General features: G+C 33.1%; 2 protein-coding genes across 8 annotated transcripts in view; one reads left to right on the top strand and one right to left on the bottom strand.

The window, feature by feature from the left end:
- LOC122278669 (2-alkenal reductase (NADP(+)-dependent)-like) overlaps positions 1-11001 on the bottom strand; it is a 23643-nt gene extending 12642 nt beyond the window's left edge. The window contains exon 1 of the mRNA XM_043088855.1: positions 10990-11001. The gene's annotated coding sequence lies outside the window, so the exon portion shown is untranslated. The remainder of the gene's footprint in view (positions 1-10989) is intronic.
- Positions 8297-16444, top strand: part of LOC122278640 — a 20358-nt gene continuing 12210 nt past the window's right edge. For 5 of the 7 annotated variants that reach the window (XM_043088829.1, XM_043088824.1, XM_043088827.1 and 2 more), the window contains exons 1-5: positions 8297-8637; positions 11310-11376; positions 11480-11698; positions 12638-12699; positions 16024-16146. The gene's annotated coding sequence lies outside the window, so the exon portion shown is untranslated. Of the gene's footprint in view, positions 8638-10483; positions 10535-11309; positions 11377-11479; positions 11699-12637; positions 12700-16023; positions 16147-16444 lie in introns of all 7 variants that reach the window. The other 2 variants (XM_043088837.1, XM_043088846.1) reach the window with 2 other exon arrangements.

Genomic DNA, 16444 nt, shown 5'->3' on the forward strand with positions numbered 1-16444 from the left:
TTTTCCAAAAGACCCATGATTACGAGGGAGCATAGCTTGCATTTATGGACTTTGAATGCTGCAATTGTTTAACAGGGGCCGGAGGGCATCCAACGAGTAAAAAATGGACAAACCTTTATTCCAAAATATGGCTTTATTTATACATATTGTCTATGATTGGTATATTTTGTGCCACATAGCCCCCATGTTTCAACTCTAGTTTATGTTGTTTTACTCTATTCTTTGAATTGTGCAAGGATCTAGTACTGCCGTTTGAAGCAAATTAATCATCAAACAAAACGGAAGCGAAAGTCTTCACAATTGGCTGCATCATGCATGCATGTCATGTTCTTTTTAGCGTATGGGTTAATGTTCTTAAAAGTGAGATTGGTTTGGGGAAGACTCAATTTCTGGCGATCGAGGGAGGTAGCTAGGATGAAGAAAACAGACAGACAAATGTACGTACTGGATATAAGGCTAGCTAGCTAGGCAGCTTTTTAGTGAATTCTCATGCCCCGATGGAGCTCAAAGAGATGGATCGGATTAATAACTGATTGCACGTACGTACGTACGTACGTGTAACGTGGAGCTGGTTGCTTGAGATGTGAGAATTCGAAAGGTTTGTTGCATCAAATTAGGCAATAAGGGAAAGAAAGCCGTGACCGTCAACGTGACATAGCTACCAAAAAACATCCCCCAAGCCATGCACCCTTCTCAATTCTTGTTTTCGGGTGCTGTGTTCTGCACCTCTCTTTGCTTTAAGCACACGATGATCAACACCTCCGATCCTCCATTTCTTATCACTCTCCAAATTATCCCCATATCCATGTTCTTTTTTGGTTCTCTTCCGTGTTTTCGTTGAGCTGTTTTTTTGTTAATTTCATTCCCTGAAAAACCTCTAGTACTATCAATATATATGATGGCGATGAGGTTGAATAACTATTATATATTACCATTTCTATTACTTTTTTCTCTTGTTTTGTCCCGTACTTGATCTTATGTGACTATTCATGGTATTTTAATTATTTACATAATTTATTGATATTCATGAGCGAATAGAATGTTAAAATTGCAACAACAACAAAAAAAAAAAAAAAAAAAAAAGAGAATGAAAAGTACAGAAAATATTTTTTTTGAAGTAATGCTATATACATCATACTACTTTCCCACTCGCATTCCACTATATGATTTGACGTATTTATCATCATTTAATGATAAAAAAGTATATAATAAATGATTATTGAATAATGATAAATATGTTATATATTACAACTTAGTGAGATTCAAATAAGATAATAATAGGATGTATAGAATTTTCTATATATATATAGGAATTAATTAGAACAAATTCCATTAATATTGTAATCGGAAGAACTCAAAAGGGTAGTAGTATTACTAGTTTTAGATGAGAAAGCAACATTTTGCAGCAACGTGGGTATGAACGTGACATGTGGAGGAGAAGATCACGGAGAAGAAATGGGCGGCCCCCTTTCTAATGCCCCAAATTCGGGGCCCCCAAGAAAATAAATTAACCAGATGATGATCTTAATTAATTTGCAGCCCTCATCATCATCATCACTTAATTAGTTTCCAATATCGTTATATATGCATGCGGTTTTGGTTTAATACTTTAACGGTACGTCCAATATTTTCTAATACCTGATGAACTCATCATGATGTCCAATATAATTAATTAAGTTGTAGCAGTACGTACGTACGTAACGTACAACCCCATCTTTTATAATAAGTTATAGATCATCAGTACTGTTATTGGGTAATATAAAACTTGCCGTTTAGACAGTAGTTACTGTAGTTTATTAGAAACAAATAAATACATAAAAAATATATATATATATTAAAAAATGGGCCCGATTGGTTACCAAAATCTAAAATATCTTATCTCATTTCATCTCAACTCATTATTACAATTTTTTCAAATATTTAAAACATCTCATCTCATCTCATATCATCTCATCTATGTAACCAAACGAAAAACTCTAGGTTTCTTTTATCTTTTTAATATTTTTGTTTTGCTTTTAGTTGTTTAATAATATACGTGACAATACACAATATGATACCACATCAAAAAGATCATCTAAGTGGTGATTAAGTTTCATATGGTCAAATAACATTATTTTTTTCATTTTTTAGTGTTAATTATAATTTGATGGCAGTCTAGCACCATGGATACGACCAGGGGGCCTCCCATATGCATGTATTGTGATGCAAGACTAGTACATAGATAATATAATTATATATATATAATTCCAAGTAGAAAAATTAATATAAATGGATATATATATATATATCTTATTGAATATATATAGCCGCGCCCTTAATTTTCTGGTCATGCATGCTTTCTTGCGTGACTTGCGGGCAGATTTTATAGGGGGACTTTTTTGGCTTCCAGGTGGCATATATAACTCCATTTGTGGAGTTGATAGAATGTTAAGCAATCAGAGAATTATAAGGGGCAGGCATGTGAACCGGAGAAATATATATATATATAGTCACTGAATGGTCAAAAGTACGTCATCTTGTACGCAGTGAATAACACATTCTTTATGATCATAGCCTTATAAATTTCATATATAGCCATATATATATATATATATATATGTGAACTTATATATAATCACTCTTGCAATATTAAGATAGACATAATACCATGTAATTAGGCATGACATGCAGAGTCGTGAAATGCTCCTCAAAATGCCCCCTATCTCGATCTATCTCTTTGCCATTGATGACGGGATATATAAGTTTCACTACAACAAAAAACATTTTTTGGGATGAAAATTTTCGTCCCAAAATATATAGATTTCGTTCCGAAAGATTTTTTGGGACGAAAAAATTTCGTCCCAAGGTCGTCCCAACATCACTGTCCCAGAAGATATATTGGGACGAAAATCACAATTTCGTCCCAAAATATATCTTTTGGAACGATTTTGAAATTGACCGTTCGATACCGTTCGAACGATGACTTTTTTTGTCACGGTTAAAATTCGTTCCAGAATGGCGTTCGAATGCTTCTCAGTTACCGTTCGAACGTTAATGTATCTTTTGAACGGTTATCAAGATACGTTCAAACGATCAATAGAATTACGTTCGAACGTTAAAGGAACAGATCGAACGGTGCTGATAAACGTTCGAACGGTGATGATCAAAGTTCGAACGGTGATGATCAACGTTCGAACGCTATGGTAATGACCTGCGTTTGAACATTTTTTTGAGCATAATGTATCGTTCGAACGGTTTGGTCATTAATGTTTGAACGGTACATTATCGTTTGAACGCCCTACCCATTAATGTTCGAACGTGACACGGTCGTTCGAACGGATATTATTTTTATTAAAATCAATAATTATAAAAAAAAAAATTAAATAGACATCCATAATATTTGAAAAACATAAATTAAGAACTGTTTAATTACTCACAAAAGTTTTATAATAAGTGTGAAGAAATAAATAACCATGATATTAGCATTGTTCATACATAATTAGATAATGTCATAAGCTAGACGTAAAAAACCATCAGTTGGTTGGAGGCCTGTACTGTTGCATTTGGAGTTGCATATCTCTCCTGAACTCTGCTTGTTCTTCTTCATGTTGTTTGAGGCGCATTTCCATGTCTCCTTGTCTCGCCAATTGAGCCTCTAACTCTTGTTGTTTTGCAACCAATTCTTCAATAGAACATGTATCAAACAAACAATGCAAGATATGTTAATTAAGTATTTATATTATTAAATAATTAGATAGTTGTTTTATATCTTTCAAAATATTTTATTAATTATAACTATTTGTATTTTAATTAACATTTTAGTTAATAATTATAACTATTTGTATTGTAATTAACATTCTAGTTAATAATTATAACTATTTGTATTGTAATTAACATTCATTTTATTAATTATAATTCGGAATTTATATTTTAATTCAAATTCATTTGATTACTTTTAACTTTTAAGTATTTAAGTATTATTAAATCTAGATTATTTGTATTTTATTTAAAATTCATTTTATTAATTCAAAGATTAAGTATTTTTGTGTTATTAAAACAAAACTATTTGTATTAACCTATAGTTGAATAATTCAACTATTAAATATTTAAGTATTATTAAATTTTAGATGATTTGTAATTGAATTCATTCTCATTTGATTACTTTAATCTTTTAAGTATTTAAGTATTATTAAATATAGATTATAAATAATTAATTTTTAATTCAATTCCTGCATTTAAAGTATTAATTATTTTAATACTGACCAACATAACGTTCAAACGGTGCTAGTCACCGTTCGATCTAAGGATATACGTTCGAACGGTACACGAGTACCGTTCGAACGGATTAATTCCAGATTACAGTCGTCTTCAACCTCCGAAAACCTCAACATTTACAGTCCAAATTACATCAAAAGACAGCAAACTATATGACGAACTCATTATAGCAAACGAAAACACTTATATAAAATCTAAAATGAGAATATATTTAAGGAGAATACCTGATTTGGAGAGATAAACCGGAAAATCCACCCGTGCTCAATGCCCAAAACTTAAATACTCTTCACCAAATGGTAAAAACAACCTCTTAATCCGAAAATATAAGAGATTGATAGAAGTTAGTAATATTTGAGGGTTGGATTGAAGAATAATGGCGTTGGTTGGAAGAAAATGAGCGTGGGAGAGATTGGAAGTCAACTGGAACGAGTGCGAGATTGTGAGGTTCTGTCGTGTAAATGTAGAACATTGACGTTCGAACGGTTATTTAATGAACGTTCGAACGTCAAATAGATTAGCGGGAAAATTTTCCCCCTTTAATTTTCACGTTCGAACGTTTTCTTATACGTTTGAACGGTTATTTTAAACCGTTCAAACGTCAAATTAAAATGTTGCTTATTGTATTTTTTTTACACTATACCTTTAAATATAATAACTTGTAAATATACTATAGTTTAGAGATAGAGTAATATAACTATATAATATATAATCAAACATATATTATATAGTTTAGTAACATATATAGTATAAAATATCATATTACATCTAGTATTATAGTCAAGTACATATATTAACCTATTATATATAACATATATATGGTATCATAGCATAGGGTTATATGTATCACATGCATATATATATAGTGTTTATTATATTATATTATTATTATAATATTATTTAATAATAGGATATCTACTATTATATATAGTGTCATCTATACTACTAGCAATTAGAGTGTATTATAATGATACAAAAACTAAAATTGAGTATATATAGTGTCATTTATAGTGCTAGAATAGAGAGTGTCATCTAATTAGCCTATAACTGCAATATAATATGAAAAATATATTAAACAAATCATGTAATACATATACTATTATATATATATATATTAGTTAATATCACATATAATATATATGTTATATAAATACATGAACATAGTTTCATGTATATAGTAGTCTATATTATATTAATTATACTATATAATATAACTTATACTATATACTATATACTATATAATATTCAATAGTATAATATATTTTAATTAAATATAATATAATATATACTATATATATAAAAAATTATAAATATAATATATAGTGTTTAATAATATATAAGCGCATTAAATATATTGCATTTAATATATTTAACAGTTAAAATATATTATAATTGAATTAATTATTATATTTAATATAATTAATACCGAATATTGCATTTAAATAACATTTATTATCATGAATTTGAATTAATTAGGGAAGGGTATTAATTTTCAGTTAATACGTTCGAACGGTATTAACTAACCGTTCGAACGGTACCACGTTCGAACGCTTCAAATAACGTTTGAACGGTGAATATGCATCATTCGAACGTTTATAATTTACCGTTCGAACGGTTTGTCAATTTCCCTCCAAAATAATTTTGCCTATCGCGCCAATATTACGTTCAAACGGTAACAATTGAACGTTCGAATGGTTAATCATTAACGGTCGAACGATTAACTTATTTGGGACAAAAAATTTCGTCCCTAAGAATAGCGTTCAAACGCGTTCGAACGGTCTGGCATTCCGTCGTTATTTTGGAACGAAATTCAAATTTCGTTTCAAAATCTCACTTTTTGGGACGATTTCCAATTCGTCTCAAAGTAATTTCGTCCCAAAAAATGATTTTTGTTGTAGTGTTTATAACGCATGAAGCTTGCATATGTGGCAATTATTGCCACTTCATGGAGGAAAAAGAAACGTCCCGTACATGTATAGATTGGTAAATTTTTTTTTCTTTAATATTATTAATATATAGTAATTGAGCAAGAAGTAATCAACATAATTAAAGATGATTATGGAAAAAAAAAAGTATTCTAAAATTAAGATAGCTAGCTAGGACGTTCTGTGTGAACAAGATCATCATCAGGTTATTTTAAGGCATATATGGCTTCAAGTATATATATATTAATAGCCTTTTTTCCAGCCATAGTGCATGCATTAGATCATTAACTTGCAAAGTTTGAAAAATATTTTAATGCATGTACGTATATATATATATATATGACTTATAAATATTCCATAAATATATATGGATGATCAATAATGCCGGGATATATAATATTAGTGGCACGCTGGCTGCGAATGCACGCTCAATTATGCAGAGTAGAGTATTTTCGTCAACCACTAAATTACTTAGATTGAAATAAAACGAAAAAAATAATAATAATAATTAGTATGCTAATGATCATGATTACTAATTAATTAATTAGCCATTAGTACTTTTTCCTAACACATTAATCTACATGCTTGATCAATCCCATATATGCGAGAGGATGTTATATAAGTCATGTGATCATCGATGATCATATTGTGGAGAGAACCCTGCCTGCCTTGATCAACGATGACGTTCATCAAGAGATCATATTATATATTGCGTTAAACTATTAACCATATTTGTTATTATTTCAAGTACGATATTGATGATCTATATATGCATGCATGCACGGTGCCCGCAGCCTCTTCGACAAGGTAATGATAAGAGAATGATTTTTATTTTTATCTTGTTTTTTTTTTTGTAACTCATCATGAGGCGCTTCGATCTGCATTAATTAATATTGGCTGGCATGGCTTGATCGATCACATGCATGCATGTTCATGATGAGCAACCAAATGACAAACCTGCATGCATGAGTACTTCCTCGACACACATTTACAATGAACGCAAAACTCCTGGCTGTTGTACTGCATGGCTAGCTAGCTAGCTGGGCTTGCCCAATGAACAGACAAGGATATGTGGCCTTTTATAAAGAATACATATTTTTTGTCTTATAAATTAATTATATTATGTCTCGCATCGTTCAATATATAATTGATCGAGATGATCAGTAGTACCAAAGCAAATTAAACAAGCTGCCATAATTCACACTGTTTTGGGCTTTGTTTCAGGGTTTCCCTGTTTTATGCAATATTAATTAATTAATTAATTTGCGGATCTGTTAGCTACAGCCATGCATGTGACGTGCGTTGACATTCACGCACATCATAAAATTATTCAACGATCGCCACCATTCACGATCTTCAAAATTCAAATATTTTCTGTTATGAACTGTACGTACATGTTCTACAAAAAAGAAGTACTTGGTTTTTTTTTTTCCCCCCAAACGTCAGAACTTAATAAAAACTCTCTGATCTCTGGCCTCATTGTCGTAAGGGATGCACGTACGTACCAAGAATTAAGTACATGCCTCATTGCCTTAGCGCCCTTGGGTAGATATATATATACACACACGTACATAATATATATCGTGAGCATATAATGCATGCATCATGTCCGGTTAATTAGTGGTCTAAACGGACATATATAAATCACTAATTGGATTGGATTAAGTTGTAAGCAAACGTGCGTACATGATCGGTAGCCATTATATATGCTAATTATCTAATTATCTAAAATTAAAGCATAATATATATATATATAGAGAGAGAGAGAGAGAGAGAGAGAGAGAGAGAGAGAGAGAGAGAGAGTCACTACAAGAAAACATAACTATTGCGGTGATATTATTATCGCCGCAATAGAAATCGCTGCAACAAAGGCGTTATTGCAGCGACTTTGTATTCGCTGGAGTCATTTAACAGCAACTTCTGCTCTTATTATTTTACAAGTTATATGATGGGTTTTGCAGCGAGTTTTTTTCCTACTACGTCGAAACTACACGTCGTAATTAAAATCATCTTTTTACGTCGTTAAATATAGATGGTAATTTGTGTTCTAACGGCAGATATCCAACTCGGCGCCATACCGCACCAACATAATTTCTGATTCATGCCCTCGAAAGCCAAAACACAAAAAAATTAGAACTTTCCCTTTTTGACGAAATCACAGCACCCACACAAAATCCCCCTTTATCTCCATCTTCCCTTCGATCTCTATACGATTTTTGCAATTGACCCAGAACCATCTCACTGGTTGTGCCTCCGGTTGTGCCTCCGCATGTGCAGATTTGACTCCTAGTGCCACGAATACAATGGATTGAACCTTCGGCTAATCCCCCTTCGATTCCTCGCCTCATCCACCGAATTAACTGATTCTCTTCAACTTTGTCGGTGGCTGGTGGGAAGCCCATACAGTTTATGGTAAATATCTGCAATATTTTCATAGCAGTTCTCAACTTTTTCCCTGAAGGTAAGTACTCTGTATCTCGTTGGATTTAAAGTTCAATCTTGCAGTTCTTGATATTGCATTGCATTTCCATATATATGGGTACCTCGATGTTTAATTGCTTGATAAAATATGTAGTATTGAAATCCCTCAAATTGTAGAAACTTTGATCATTTCTTATTTCATATTTTCTTCTATTGTCACTTTATAAAACCATGAACGCGGCAACGCTAAGGAGGACTAGGATAGCCTCTTCCCGAAGACTTGATACTAGAAATTAATACTCTTGCGTTTGACCGTCAAATAATCTTGTATTTGGTTTCTGTAAGAAGATCTCACATCTTTAATTAATCATTTCTTCTAGAGGTCCAGAGTTATTGTTTTAATTATCCTCTCCCACTTACTTTCGTGAGTAATAGTGATAAAAACTTTAGGGATGTTTAACTCTGTTTTCTTCTAGTGTATGGATGACAAAAATAATAAAATAGAATAAATAATAGCATTGTTCATAAATATGTTTACCATTTTTTATTATAGCGTATACTAGATGGCCCATCAAACCATCCACTGCTGAGTCGTCTGATTCCATGCCTGTTTTAATTTTCATCCATGCCACATTCACCAAAAACATTAGAAATCGATAAAATTATGATCATGCATGGAAATATGATAATAATGCAGCAGTGTTGAATAGCGGGCAAGTTTCGATCGAGTCTAGGTAATTAGAAATATGTGGTATCGTACCAATGGATGCTGATGTTGTTTGGAACATGATTGATCACCACCTTAACTACCAATCTGTCACCTTCTCTGGCAAAAACTTGAGGCCTGGGGAACATCCCATTAATTGTCACCATGCTCTTTGTGTGGCACAATTGGGTGACATTTTGCAACCTTATCTAGGAATTAAAAATAATAATAATAATAAGTTTAAGTTTCAGAAAAAATAAAAATATGAATATTTTTTCTGATCTGTTATTGGCTGTAGAAGGTTATATATATACTTTGATATTGATCATGATGATAATGCTACCCATCAGTATTATCAGCATGACATCTGTTGTCGAGCGTTACAACAAAGAAAAAGAGAAATTAGACAAGCAGTACAGTCGGCCTGCTAATATAGAAGTCAAGGTAATTATTGATCATGCCTCACACATGCATATGGATAGTGCCACTGAGTCTCAGACTTCAATTAAAAATAGATCAGGCATATGAACACCATTATATATCATGTTTTATCCATGACTTCAAATTAATATTAAAGCAACAAACCGACGATGAAGTAATTAACTTGTGAATAGGCATCGATCTGGTACTGCAGGTTATAATTAATTACCTTGCATGCATGTTATGTGCTTTTAACTCACTTTCAATGCCAGCCATTCATAATTCATATATAGATCCCATATACTCAAATATTAAGTTTAACTAATATAGTTAATTATATATGTGTATATATATAATAAGGAGAAATGCGTTAGTCATAAAGATATACCATAAAATTAATCTCACAAATTGAAGTGGTTTGATCAAATGTGTTAAATCATAAAGTCATTTTTTTTTTGCAAAGTAAATTTAATGTATTATATAAAATTACATCAGTTTGTGAGTTTATTTTTATAGCTATAGCATTTGATCTCATATATTAATTAACTGCTATATATGCTTATACATGAGTATTCACGAGAGTTTTTAAATGATTTAGTCATGCATCCTTCATGCCATCTTCGAAATAAAGAATAAAAGAAAATATATATTTAGTCATGCAGTACTCTTAGTACATGACTTAAAAGTCAAACGATCATTATGATCCATATTCCATAGACTAATATATATCTACTGCATGCATGATGGTTTTGTATGGTAGGGAGGCAGTAGCCTTGGGGCAACAACTGTAGTACTTGCAAGAATGCCACAGGTAGAGTCATTTCAAGCTCAATAAAATGAATATATTATCAATATCAACATTCAAATTGAAAACTATTAATGTGAAAGAAATGCCATGAGAGAGGCAGCTAGCATTACCACTGCTATACCTAATTACCAAGGAATTTTTAGACATGAAAAGAATAATTAAGTAATTAAACATCTGTGTTATTTAAAATTTAAAGCAAACACAGTAGATTCCAGTGTGGGGTTGGAAAAACCATGCATGTATCAAGTACCTGTGTTCAAACCATATATAGAATTACACCCACATCTCCTAGCCTAACCTCATGAACTAAATCTGTCCATGATCATCTTGTTTATTGAAGATGTTTTCATTTATTTATATGTTCTTCTTTTGACCTATTTGTGTGTTCCTATAAATTCGTACTCTCTCTCTCTCTCTCTCTCTCTCTCTCTCTCTCTCTCTCTCTCTCTCTCTCTCTCTCTCTCTCTCTCTCTCCCCCCCCCCCCTCCCCTCTCTCTCTCTATTACTAACTAATGTAAGTGACCTATATGCATTCGGTCATTTAAAGTGCTACTCTTGAAAGACCGACTAGTGCTCTCATTCCTGGAATGCTCTTCTCACACTACAAAGAAAAGGGCCTATTGCGGCATTATTTATTTTGTTGCAAAATAAATCGCCGCAATAAACCGTTATTGCCGATGATTTTCTTATCGCCGTTGTGTCTTGACGCCAGTGCACTATGAAGTGATAAAAATATTTTGTTACAACGATTTTGAACATATAGCGACGAATTATGCAGCTGCAATTACAAATGCCTAGTTACAACACTGCTTCTTCCGTCGCAACAAACCCAAAGGCGCGAAAAGGTAGAAAAACATATACCCCTTCTCTCCTAATTCGTGATTCAGCAACCCCGACGCCCATACCCATGCCGAAATTTCTTTCCTCACCATTTTCGCCTACCTGCAGGTAATACAGAACAAGAGTTTGGACTTTGCCAGATATATTCGCATGAATTCATTCTACTAATTCCCTGTTAGCTACGCCCGTCGATTCGGCTGTATACAAAAGCCTAAGTCTGTCCATGCCTCCATCTTGGGTTTCCGAGTTATTTAATTTGGGCGTCTGAGGTATCGGCCAGAATTTTCTACCTAGGATTAGCGGGTGAATCTGTTTCATGCACCACAGGTATGTGTACCCCTTCATCCACACTCGTTGATTTCTTAAAATTGTGCACAAATATGCTTGTCGAAATGGATTTTTATGCCACCGTCACTCTGAAAGCATGTCCGTGAAATATTTTCTGTATTAAGGGTATGCGTTCTGTTTTGGGTCCTCTCTCTCTATTATGTATTCGTCGTCAGCTCCGAATCTTCCTCATTATCTTTGCCTCTAGGGTGTTTTCGTATGGGTTGTTTATGGATTTTGTATTGGGTATGCGTTCTGTTTTTTGGTAGTTGTTTGTATATGCAACTTGTTGATGGGTTGGGATGGGCTCGAAGTTGGGTGTTTCTGTCCAAGCTATTGGTTTATTTTACGATTATTCTGGGCAGATTCTGAGTGCAAACTGCTAGTTTTTGTGCCTCCTTGCTGAAAGCACTTCACTGGATTCATTATGCTTTGGCTTATAAAAACAGGGCTGATTTATCAGATGGTTTTTGCTTCTCTCTTTTTGAAGTGTGTCCGAGTGTGCTTGAATTTAGGCCATCCAAACGAGTATTGGCTTCCGAGAATCAGTTTGGACTGTAAAAGGTTACTATGTATAATTTGGTGGATCGTGCGATTTGTTAAGGATAGTGGGTTTAACTAAAAGCATCTTCACCTTAATTGATAAATATGCTGAACAAGAGTTTTAGGACCCCAAAGTGAGCAATTCACTGATTTCTTTGTTACGGAACTTATTCATCTTGTAATTCTTGTTTTTATTCTGGCAGTAGAAAGGTATAAATGAATGGACATATAAAATTATTTTTATTTTAGATCTTCTGTCTTGTAGGGAATTTCAGTTTATCCAAGAAGTTTTGATGATTCTCTCTTTCTTGATCTGTGATTATTTTTTATAATGGAACATATTGTCCTTACTTAACTGAGCTGCCCTTCTTTGAATTCTTGTCTTTTATTGAATAGGCCGGTTCCTTGCTGAGCTGACAAAGCAAGTGTTTGCTGATCTTGCTTGTATTAACTATCAGGTATATCCTTCTTGTCCCGTCATTTACTTTCCGATTTGGGTTTTTTTCATTACTTGATGCTATGGCATCTAGCAGGGATCGGGTAATTGAAATGCAATGCTACAGCTAAGGGGAAACAATTGCTGAGAAATATTTTTGATTGAATTATATACATTCCTAATAGCATGCTGTTGCTAATTCCTATAATATATGTGTTATTCAATAGTTTGGTGTGCAGCTCTTCATTTGCCCCCTTTTGAAAGACATATTGAGCTAGTGTTGGTTGTCTAATCTTTAATATGAAAATATTAAAAACTAATATGTTAATGTAAATAAATTTTTGGCACTAACTATGTGCCAATGTTGCTAGAAATCATTGCTGCAGCAGTTTAGTACTAAAGCTTTGGCTACAGTTCACACCCCTCTGATCCCGGCCTCCACAATTTGTCAAACATGTTTTGGTACTCACATTGCACCTTTTATTAAGTATATCTCTTTAACTTTTTCAATATTAATGAAAATCAAAGGGGGAAGAAAGTCCAAAAGTGAGAATTTTAAAGTTGAATTTTCCATGCTTCCAAACGTTACCAAATCCACTAGATTGCACTTTTTGAGGTTGACCAAGTGGGATGACCATCTCTAAAATTGCTCAGTAAAATGACCAGTTCAAAAATTCTATAAAGCAGTCTGATCCAAGAGAGAAGATAAGAGAGATTAATGCAAAGAAAGGAAACTGAAGTCATTATCTTATCTTAACTACTATACATTTTCTTAGCAAATACATGGAAGTTTTAAGGGATGCATGCCCAGCAGCATTACAGAGTATTGCATTACCCTGCCAATGGCCTCCACTCATCTTTGATGTTTGCTTTGTTAAAAAATAAACATTATATGATGCTAAAGCTAAGATCATGAGCTGATCTGGCCGTATATAAGAAAGTGCAGAGCTTCTACTATAGCTAACTGGCAAAGAAATAGAGTGGGAAAGAGTGTTTTGAGTATAATTACTGAGGGGACATTATGGGTAGTATATAAAGACAAGATTGTAGCTTTTGGTTCAACGTGAGTGGAATTTTTTTGATTCTCTACTTTTCTTTTTTGGTAAATATTTAATGTGCATATGATAAAGTGAGGTTGAAATTCAAATTCCAACCTCTCGTTAAGTTTTTGGTTGTGAAGAATGTAAACAACTCCACTAACTTGGTTTTCAAGGATCTTGGAATTTTCATATTATTCTCATTGACGTAAAAAATTGATAGCACCGAGGGAGAAAAGAGAGGATGCCGGAGGTGGGAATGGCTACAATGATCTCAGTCTCATCATAGTTGTGATGAACTCTTGAACTTCCATTCAAATTTTATTTAATTAATCTCTAAATAATGCATATATGTGTAAATGAGGGATGAAAGGGATACTAGTCGACATCATAAAGATAGGGGATTTCTCCCACTTTTCTACTATATATAATGACCCCAATTGAGGATAATTTCAAATTGCCATATTGTGTTTGAGCTATTATAAAAATGCTTATAATTAGTATCCAATGTACTTCATAAAATTGGCCTGCAAGTTGAGAAAGAGATTTCTAGATAATGTAAGACCACTATTACCATGAGTGAGTTCACACAGTAGAGTCGCTCTTGGTGGCTTTGATTTGTCAGTATATGTGAACATTGGATTGCTTAAGCCAACAAAGGAGATCCAGGGGTCGGTGGTGTGAGAAAGTTTTCACCAGGTGCAGGAAATCATGAGAAGTTTTCATGTAAATCCTTTTAGATTTTATTACCCTATTATAAAGATGTAAGGAAAAAAATGTAATATTTGTAGGATATGGTGGGGGCATTTACCTAGAAGTTTGTGCATTTTATACAGCAACCATTGTTGGACCAAGTTTCTGCTCATGTCCCTACCTGCCTATATCTACAGTATGCATTGATGTGAGAGTAATGAAAATGGTTGTTTTTTTTTTTAGGTAGTAATGAACATCTATTATGACCCAAATAATAGCAATTAAAATGCTGTTTATTGATAACCCAAATAGTCCAACGAGAATACGCCAAATAAAATCTTTCTTATTGTTGGATATGAAAGAAAAATTATCAGAGTTGCAATGAGCCAATATATATATATTTATCACTACGAGAAAATAAGTTTGAATTGGATGAAAATATTTTTTAAAAATGAATGAGTTTGCTTTAATAGTATATATTCATTATTATCGCATATAATCACAAATGATCATTTTTTCCTGTACTGCACATATTGATCATGCATATTAACGAAAATACAGAGAAAATTGAACCAACCCAAACATGATGCATGATCAATATTGAGTAAATCCTAATGATCATCATGATCAGAACATAATTACAATTGTGTACAAGCCTGGCAGCTCCAAGTGATGTTTTCTTATAGCATTTCTATACAAGGTAAGGTTAGTCCTCAGTGTGTTTCTTGTACACTAGCAAGGCTGGAGAAACGGCCATCCTCATGACATCAAAAATGGCATATGCATGCAAAGGTTATAGTAAATAAAACAGTGTTTTATTGCCCCCAAACATCCAACTTTAATTTAGTTCTGTACTACTGGATATACATTCATGAGTCACACTAGTTATGGCAGATTGGAATAGCTAGGGTCCATAAATATAGGAATGGTAGAGTTTGAAGATAGAGGCAACGTGAAAGCCTTGGACTTTGCCTCTAATATCTGTCTCCTTTAACACTTTGTCTATTCAGCTATTAGCCCAAAGCTCATCACCCTAGATTTAATCATATCTTTGGCAGAGGTGAGCTTCTGACTATTGGAATTGGTGGTGTGATTACTTATTTACTTCACCCACCTTTAATTAGTTTCTGAATATAGGAAAAAACTATAGGCAGAGTGAAGGTTCAGTTTGCAAGAAAAATGATATAAGTATATTAACTATAGAGTAACTTTGAATCTATGAAATTTGAAGAATAACATTAAATACAAGTTAGTTATGTGCATAATGATCTTATACCCCTTTACATTAATAAATGTACTTACTCCATCGAAAAGGATAACATTATATTCTATTCTGTTTTTGCTTTTTCTGTTGAGTGATATACATTACATGCTTCACTGTAATAGCCATCATTTTGCATTGGTGATTTTGTTTTGACTGAGGAAGAAGTATTGTCTATCTCCCAGCTTCACATGTTGGCCAGCTTTTTGTACTGATCCTTATAGTTATTATTCCTTTTTGAGATGATCTTAGTTCTTATTTTTCGTCATTCCTTTAGATTTATATGTCTTTATTATGTGGATTTAACATTTGCTACATAACAATCTGACATTGACCCCTATATTTACTTCACCAGTTTCCACTGCAGCTCCTACTTGATATGAAGTTGGGCTGAACTATCTTGAACAACAGCCCCAGTGTGGGCTTATATTGGACTGGTCATCATTTGAAATCATCTGCTGTATTACTGATTGGAACTGTAAGAACATTTATGTTTGTTTTTACTCGCGTTTCAAACTCTCTCTTGCACCTTGGTAACCATGTTGCAGCAGTGTTTCTGTGCATTTTTGAACTTAACTAGGACTGTATAATTCAGCTACATACTAGGTTTACTAGATTATGTTGAACAATCATAAAAAAAATCATTTAATCTAGTTCGATCAAAATGAAGAACATTTTAGTTGACCATCCAGCTCAATTAGTTGAATGCCCTTGCTGGTTGATAAACATGAATATAAGTTCCTTCCTGCAGGTGTTCTGAAAATGGTCAAGTCAGC

Source organism: Carya illinoinensis, chromosome 1 (assembly GCF_018687715.1).
Source record: "Carya illinoinensis cultivar Pawnee chromosome 1, C.illinoinensisPawnee_v1, whole genome shotgun sequence".
Classification (NCBI taxonomy): Eukaryota; Viridiplantae; Streptophyta; class Magnoliopsida; order Fagales; family Juglandaceae; genus Carya; species Carya illinoinensis.